Source organism: Prunus mume, linkage group LG2 (genome assembly GCF_029339155.1).
Source record: "Prunus mume cultivar Tortuosa linkage group LG2, ASM2933915v1, whole genome shotgun sequence".
Taxonomy (NCBI): domain Eukaryota; kingdom Viridiplantae; phylum Streptophyta; class Magnoliopsida; order Rosales; family Rosaceae; genus Prunus; species Prunus mume.
The window spans coordinates 1,568,694-1,577,040 of NC_142699.1; the positions used below are offsets into that span (position 1 = coordinate 1,568,694).

Sequence of the window (8,347 nt, forward strand, 5' to 3'; positions counted from 1 at the left end):
GTCTGGATATTTGGATATGGTTGTGTAGGCTAAAATTAGAGGGAATGGCTCCAATTCTAAGATGATTACATTAACTGGGTCTCTTTTCTTTGACTGAATTCTTAAGTATTTATGAGTTTTCTGTCAAATATTTTTTGTGTTTAGAACTGTAAGTTTGGATATGGAAATGGGTTTTCTGTGCAAGTTTGAATTTGTAGATTTGGTTGTGTTGGCCCCTGTAAATTTGGTTGAGTTGATTGTGTTGGCTCTGTGTAAATTTGGTTGAGTTGGTTGTGTTGGTTTAAGTTAGAGAGAACTCGTTATAAAAATCTCAAGACTCTCAATTTTTGAGGGAGCATCTCTTGTGATGATGATGATAAAGGTTATATTGAATGAGGGATGTGGTTTAGTCTCATAAATCATAAAGGGGAATATTCTTTTTGCTGCTCTTTTCTGCACTAATACTTGTACCTGCAGGTTAGGCTTGAAGTGATGGGAAAGAAGGCAAAGAACGCAACCAACATTTCTGGAAATGAGGCTGGGAAAATTTGCAAAGAGATTTAGAAAGTGGAGAAGAGAAGGATTGTTAAGAGTACTCTTTGCAATGAAATAAGTTCTCGGAGCCATTGCATGGTAGGATTCCCTTGGACTTTCAAATATATGATAATTCTTCCCCAGGTCTCTTGTCACTAGTTGGATATAAATTGCTTTCTATTTCTGCACAGATAATCCTCGATGTCCCAACAGTAGGAGGACGCTTGATGCTTGTGGACATGGCTGGCTCTGAAAATATTGAGCAAGCTGGCCAACTTGGATTTGAGGCAAAAATGCAGGTAATGCCTTGGTGGTGCTTAATTTATGCTGATACTATATGCAGCACTTTCATTGTCATTGTAACAAATGTTAAATTATGGTTATATTGAATTCACAGACTGCAAAGATCAACCAAGGAAACATAGCTCTCAAAAGAGTGGTTGAATCCATTGCCAATGGTGATTCTCATGTGCCTTTCAGAGACAGCAAACTGACCATGCTTCTACAGGTAACTTCTATTCGCATTAATGTCAGTTACTAGGGATTATATGCTGCCAGAACCTTGTATGTGAATGACAGTTCTCATGTTCTTTTTGTGCAGGATTCTTTCGAAGTACTGTGTGCAAGCCCAGACCCAGAGGAAATACACAAGACAATCTCCACCCTTGAATATGGTGCAAAAGCAAAATGTATTGTCCGTGGTCCTCATACGCTAATCAAGGATAAAATTGGGACTGAAGATTCATCTGCTGTTATTTTAGGATCAAGGATTGCTGCCATGGATGAATTCTTCCTTAAACTGCAAAGGGAAAATAAGCTCAAAGAGAGAAACTTGAGCTTACGGAAGGGCGGGATCTGGGAAAAAGGAGGAAGAAATCAACTTGAAGGTGACTGAAGTGGCCCAGACTCTGAAACGTGAGTTGGAAAAGAAGTTGGAGGAATGGCAGCGTATGGCAAATGAGTTTGTTGAATTGGAGAGGAGGAGAATGGAAGAAAGGATATTGCAGCAGCAGCAGGAAGCTGAAATGCTGAGGCGGCGGTTGGAGGAAATTGAGCTTGAGCTATGCCGCTCAGGTGATGGAAATGGTAAGGAGAGTGGGACAAAGGACCATGACGGAACCAAAAGGTTGTTAGGGAGCTATGCCAGTGATGATGCAGGAGGAATGGTAAAGTCAATGGATTTGGACATGGGTGATCAAGAACCTTTTGCTCTTGAGGTGAAATATGTAGGTGGGGTTGCTTATCAATCTGACAGCAGTATTGTAAATGCTCTAAACATGGATTCTTTTGAACCAAAATATGCTGATAGGGTATGCCTAAGCACTGTTTTTTAGGAAGAAGAAATGGAAGAAGAGGAAGGACTCAAGAAAAATATGGAATCTGAAGTAGTGGAGAAAGAAGTTATAGAGGAAAAGAGAGTGTGCATGGTTGATGGGTCTAGCCTCCAGAGTAATTATAATATGGGATCCCTGACATCTTTACCTAAGGATTATCAACATACACCAACTATGAATCGGCCAAGCAGAAATCCAGGGGAAGAAGATGGCAAGGGGGGACCAGATTATAGGCTTGTCAGGATCCGCAACATATTTACTCTCTGTGGAAACTAAAGAGAGCTCTCTCAACATGTGACAACTCCAGCACCTACTGTTGCATCAGTTAAATCAGAAAATGAGCAGAAACTGACAGAAGAGATAAACAAAAGTCGAGTATGTGCTGAGATGGCATTGGCTTCCAAGGAGAACTACAACCCTTCACTGATGCAGATACTGAAGTGTATGTGAAATGGGAGGCTTCAAAAGAGAATCCAGGGAAGTTCATTACAACACTTAAGGTTGTAAAAGATGCAAGCCTTGCTGACCTGCGAAAGTTGATTGCAATTTATCTTGGTGCAGACAATCAAGCATTCACTTTTCTCATGCTTGGGGTATGTCATTTCTAAATTCTCTAGCTTGTTGATCTCTTCTTAAAAAATGGAAAACTTTATTAAGACAATCATGCTAACATGGTTGTTTTTATTGACCAAAAAGTTCTTATAAATCAAGAAATATAGTGCATCTCTGTGATTAAAAAACACTTGATTCAAACTTCTATTGTGTATGTATGCAGGACCCCACTGGAGCTTCAGTACCAAAGGAGAAGGAAGCAACAATTCAGGCCACTAAGCTTCCTCTATGCAACAATAAATCAAATGGCTACCTTGCTAGCTTGAGACCACTGAAGGGAATGCAAAGCCCAACTCAGCTCCCTTTTATTCCTCTCCCATTGAAATCACTGGAAAATAGACTACCACTAATTAAAGTAATTAAAATTTTGCTTAATAACATAAATTAAATTAAAGAAGGTTGCCAAAAAAACAAAAGTAAAGAAACTAATTTTATACTTTTAAATAATTAATTACTATTTATTAAGTAATTTATTAAATCAGTAAAATATTTAAATATTCACTAAAGAAACAATAATTAAAATGTAATAACTAATTAAAGTAATTAAAAAAGACTAACATTTTACTTAATTACTAAATTAAATTAAAGCAGGTTGCCATAAAACAAAAGTAAAGAAACTAATTTTATACTTTTGAGCCGCACTTTATACTACAGCCAGGCGGCTAGGCCTTTAAAATAGAATATTTCTATTGTATAGCCGTGCGGCTATTCTCTTTAATTATATCACCAACAATAAAAATATGGATTTATAGTGCCATATTTTCCCTTAAATATATTCGAATATTTAAAAGTAATTTATGAAATCAATAAAATATTGAAATATTAACTAAATAATAATTATTAATATATAATTATTAATTAAAGTAATTAAAAAAAGGCTAAGATCTTACTTAATTACATATATTAAACAAAAATAGTTGGCAAAAAAAGAGGTAAAGAAAATAATTTCAAATAAAATAAAAAAACCTATCCCAACGAATGATTTTGTTGGCAGAGACCTATGCTGGCAAACATTTGCCGGATGAGACTTCTCCTGATGAATGTTGGCCGGCATAGGTCTATGATATTACTAATCAAAGTAATTAAAAAATGGCTAAGATATTACTTAATAACATATTATTAAACTAAAGAAGTTGGCCAAAAAAAAAAGTGAAAAAACTAATCAGGCAATATCAACTGAAGAAAGTAATGCCATTGCCATATATAAATTTTGATACAATCACAAAACAGACCGTTTCATTAAAAGGATTTCATTCCCCAAATTCAAAATGGCGTCGTTTCATGTTGGTATTATCAGAAAGAAAACCAGGGCGCAGTGCTCATCTTCTTCACAAGTACTGCGCCTCAGGCAGCCTCAGTTGCAGCTGCAAGAGATTTTCCGGCGAGGGGAGGTGCAGCTGCACCTCCTTGCGCCTTAATAGATCCACCAGTAACAGCTTTGGTTTGCAGCAATGGGAACCAAGGGCAGCTTGTGTTTTGCGAACAGCATGGCGCCGCTGTAAAAGAGAGAAGCTTCAAAAGTCTCCCAGGTTGGCTAAAGAGGGTAGTCTTTCTGCCACTGACCACCTTGTTGTCTCAGAAACACAGCATAATTAGGTATGGCTAATAAACTGTTAAAGCATTGATGTAATTCAGGTAGTGTTCGGAAAATCGGCCTAGGCGGAAGGACACTGCTGACCAAACGTGTTAAGCTACGGCTTCAACATTGTTATCAAGCCATTTTGTTTCAGAGTGCCTGCTCATTTAACCAACCAGGGTTTGAAAAATCGGCCTAGCGGCGCCTAGGCGCTAGGGGACCGCCTAGGCGGCTGCCCAGTGGGTTTTTATGGTGGCTCTTTTATTTCTCGTGTTTTGATGATTTTAGATTCACATGTTAAGCTATGGCTTCAACATTGTTATCAAGGCATTTTGTTTCAGAGTGCCTGCTCATTTAACCAGCCAGTGTTTGAAAAATTGGCCTAGGCGGCCGCCCAGAGGGTTTTCATGGTGGCTATTTTATTTCTCCTGTTTTGATGATTTTAGATTCACATGATAAGCTACGGCTTCAACATTATTATCAAGGCATTTTGTTTCAGACTGCCTGCTCATTTAACCAGTCAGTGTTCCAAAAATCAGCCTAGATGGCACCTAGGCGCTGGGCGCCCGCCTAGGCAGCCTGGGCGTGTCTGGGTGTGTATGGGCGGGTCTGACTCAGAAAAATGAGATGATGATGATGCTATGTGAGAGAGAGAGAGAGATGAGTATTGAAGAAGAAGATAGGTCGCGGGTTATGTCTGAGCGAGAGAGAGGAGACAGCTTGGGTTTGAGAAGGAAAATTTGGACATCTTGCGGCCAGCCTATACCTCGAAGAAGGAACACCTTCCAGTTGCAGCCAAAACGAAAGACAGACAAAAGAGCCCTCCTCCCGTATGCATGGCTCGTTGACCTTCCTGTTCCCGTTCACTTGGGATCATGCACCTCACTCGGAATAGCAATGAGTTAATAAGAGTGTAATCTGGTCTGGGCAAGAGGAATCATCTCTTTTTGCATCAACCATTATCTCATTTGCATCAACTGCTCCATAACTGCAGAACGTGATTGGCTAAATTGTTCATAAGTAAATAAATCAATCAAGCTACCTAATATTTTGAATGAAATTTGTTCTTTATTTCTTTCTTGGCAGGGAACGCGTTAGGGGATAAGATTCTGACACCAGTGTAACATACCGCTTGGTACGTGAGTATTGTGGTATTGAGGTGGATGTTGATAAGTTAGAGAATGCCTTCACTGGCACTAGTCCAGGTAAGGATTGAAGAAGGTGATGATAATGAGTGTGTGTATTATGTTATGCTAAGTTAATACTAGTTTCAGTTTTTTTCTTCAACATGATCTCAAAAGTCTATAATTTTTTTTTTCTTTTCAGATTAATTTTTTCAAGGCAATCTCAACTACACAAATTTCCTATGTTTTTAAATGACAACAAAAGAAAAGGCATGGAACCCTGTTGATTGGAGGGTTAACTCATCTGATTAGTACTTTTTGGGCTTGTTTTGTGCTCTTCTTTTGCATTATATGTTGTTTTCGCTATCCAAAAATAAGCAATGCTGTTTTGCCTGATAGTGGTTGTTTAATTCAAGACGTGAAAACATTGCTCGTAAGACATTTTTCGCACTTCCATCACAAAACATGCTTGCCTGGGAAAATAGAGGTTCATCTGTATTGTTTACCTGTGCATGCATTTTAATTTCTCCAAACTAATTGTCCTCTGTATATCTCTGTTCTTAAGTTCCTGATAAAATAGGGTTTTGGTCAATATGTCCTCCACTTGAGTAAATGGCCAAAGTGTTGATGTTAATCAAGATTCAAGACAGTAGTGCATATTCCATAGGTTGGGAGAACCTTGGTTGGTTCAATGTCTATGTCAAGATTGGATTGCTCCTCTGGGTATGAATATATCGAAATCACTTTCTTTTTTTTAAGTATTAGAAACTCTTTCTGATGATTGAAAAAGAAATTGTATTTATCAAAATTTGTATAATCTAATAACAATTTCTTCAACTTGGGCTCGAGTAATCGATGTTATGGACAGTGAGGTATGTATCCTGTCACACGAATTTAAAATTTTTTTGTCACACATTTCACTTGTTCTGTATTCAGTCAGGTTCAAGATTATTTGGTTTTATTGGTGCTGGTGCCACACTTGGACAGCTTTTTGGGTCATTGTTTACCATGTATGTTTGCTTATTCAGTCTCTTGGAATTTGATATTTTCTGTGTGTGTGTGTTGTGTTTGTTGTTCTTAGGATGAGCTTTTGTTATATAGTTGTTGTTTTGTCTAGTTTTTAAAGGAATTAACGTGAGATATGCTGTGCAGAATGTTTGCTTATGCTTACTGAAAGTGTATACTGCCTAGCTCGTTGCATGTTTGCAGCTGTTTTTAAGTTGATCACCTTTCAGCTTTCCTGCTGAAGGCAATTTATGGGTCCTATCAGTAAAGAAAGAAAGCTAGTCTCATGCCAGGGATATGTTTCTATTTCTAGACATCCTAAGAAATATTAAATATAATTGAAGCAAATCAGGGAGCATTTTTACAGAAGTAGAAGCTATAAAATAATGAAAGCAGAAGTCAAAAGAGTCAGGTCCTTGTGTCAAATGAAGAAGTTGCCAACTGAGTTGAATTTGGTCTAAATCGAACATCAGTAATTATCGAGGAGTGCCCCTCTGGTGTGCTTTCAGTTTGGAGTGTTTCCATATTCCAGACAACAACCTACTGACATGAAAAAACGAAAGAAAATCACTCACATCATTCCTTTTCTCATAAATTTAAAACGAGTTCTTTTACAATTATCAGATAACAAGTACCTAAACCCAATGAGTAAATCAACTACTTAGATTACAACAAGACTTGAACCAGGGCTCTACCCCTTCCCCATCCAACCCCAATGCCACCTGAGTTGGATCATGGGCATTTGATAAATCAACAATTGTTTTGCACCATTTCTCAAACCTTCTGATTATTTGATTGTGGATAAGGCAAAATCAAACAGGGTCAATTTGAGTTTGCGCAGCTATAGCACCATGGAAGAATCAGGAACACCACAGATTCTCTACTTATATATATATATATATATATATCAGTTCTTCTCCTATGCGGACGTTCAGACATTATTATCGTGCGGATGCCATTGTAAACAATGAGGAAAGGAGGGAGGGGTGAACCTTGGTTTCCAGGGTTGGACAAATCAAAGAGAAGCAGGACATAGCCTCTTCTTCAGGGTTGGTGCTGGGAAGGTCATTGTTCATCAGCTCTAAGCCACTCCTTGGTTTCCATAAATTACGGTGAACCTTGGGAGTTGCCTGCATTCAATCAATAACATCAGAATCAATTGACCAACTATTGCTCTGATTTCAATTTCAAAAGGAAAGAGAGAAGAAATCTAACAAGCAGTAAGATTTACTTCTTTTTTTTCTCCTGTTTTTTAGCTGGCATGTATGTTTGGTGACTTAATGCATTATAGAATGCAGTGTTAGTTATTCGTATAGAATGCAGGCTCAGAGTTAGAGTTTATAAGAAATTATGATTCTTTGCTGTGTTAATAAAATATTAAGCATCTTTATTCATAATTTTGTCTTTTGGCAATGTAGGTTTTTCTTAATTGAAAATAGGTCCCTCTGTAGTTGAGGTGTTGGTAGTGACTTCTGATCTCATGAGAAGAGTAGAAATTGCCCTGCTCTACTAATGCCAGTTACGAGAAGTACTGTTTGAGGTTTAGCAAGATTTAATCTTGAATCTGGTTATTTCTTCTAAATCCTTTGATTAGCTTTTCAATGCAATTAGTCGTATGGCATACAGTTCATATTCAAATTACATAGGTATTTTATACAAGTATATACATTTGGAATTATATGAAATTGTCTACAAAACAAATATTTGAAGCAGATTTTGGGATTCTTTTGGATAAACAAATTTACAAACTGAAATTTGGTGCAACCTTAATGGAGACTTGAGAATAATAAACTTTGAGTTAAAACTGGTGGGATTAATGTGATATGATGATGAACCGAAATCAGCAATAAAATTTTAATACTGACCTGGTCTGTCAGCACTAATCTTAGACCATCTCCAACCATGTTGGGGCTAAACTCAAATTTTCACTCTCCAAAATACAACTATTCATGTATTTTCAGGACTCAAAATTTTTTTTCCTCCAACCTTGTAGACTCATAATTTGAGTCCGCAACTTTATTAAATTGTTTAAGAATGATTAACCCCTAAATTTTGTTTTTGTTAATTTTTCTTGACATTATTTTTGTTTCAACACTCGTGATTTAATTTTCTAAACATTTTAATCTAAAAAAAATAAAATTCCAAAACATAATTGAATTTCACTTAAAAAATAAAAATAAGTA

At 37.1% G+C, this 8,347-nt stretch overlaps 1 pseudogene across 1 annotated transcript; it reads left to right on the top strand.

Annotated features, from left to right (window-relative positions):
- LOC148919394 (kinesin-like protein KIN-10A) lies at nt 1–3,177 on the top strand (annotated as a pseudogene). The gene is made up of 5 exons (XR_016124247.1): nt 1–612; nt 705–812; nt 911–1,021; nt 1,115–2,440; nt 2,623–3,177. The product of XR_016124247.1 is annotated as a kinesin-like protein KIN-10A (transcript).
- The last annotated feature ends 5,170 nt before the right edge of the window (nt 3,178–8,347 follow it).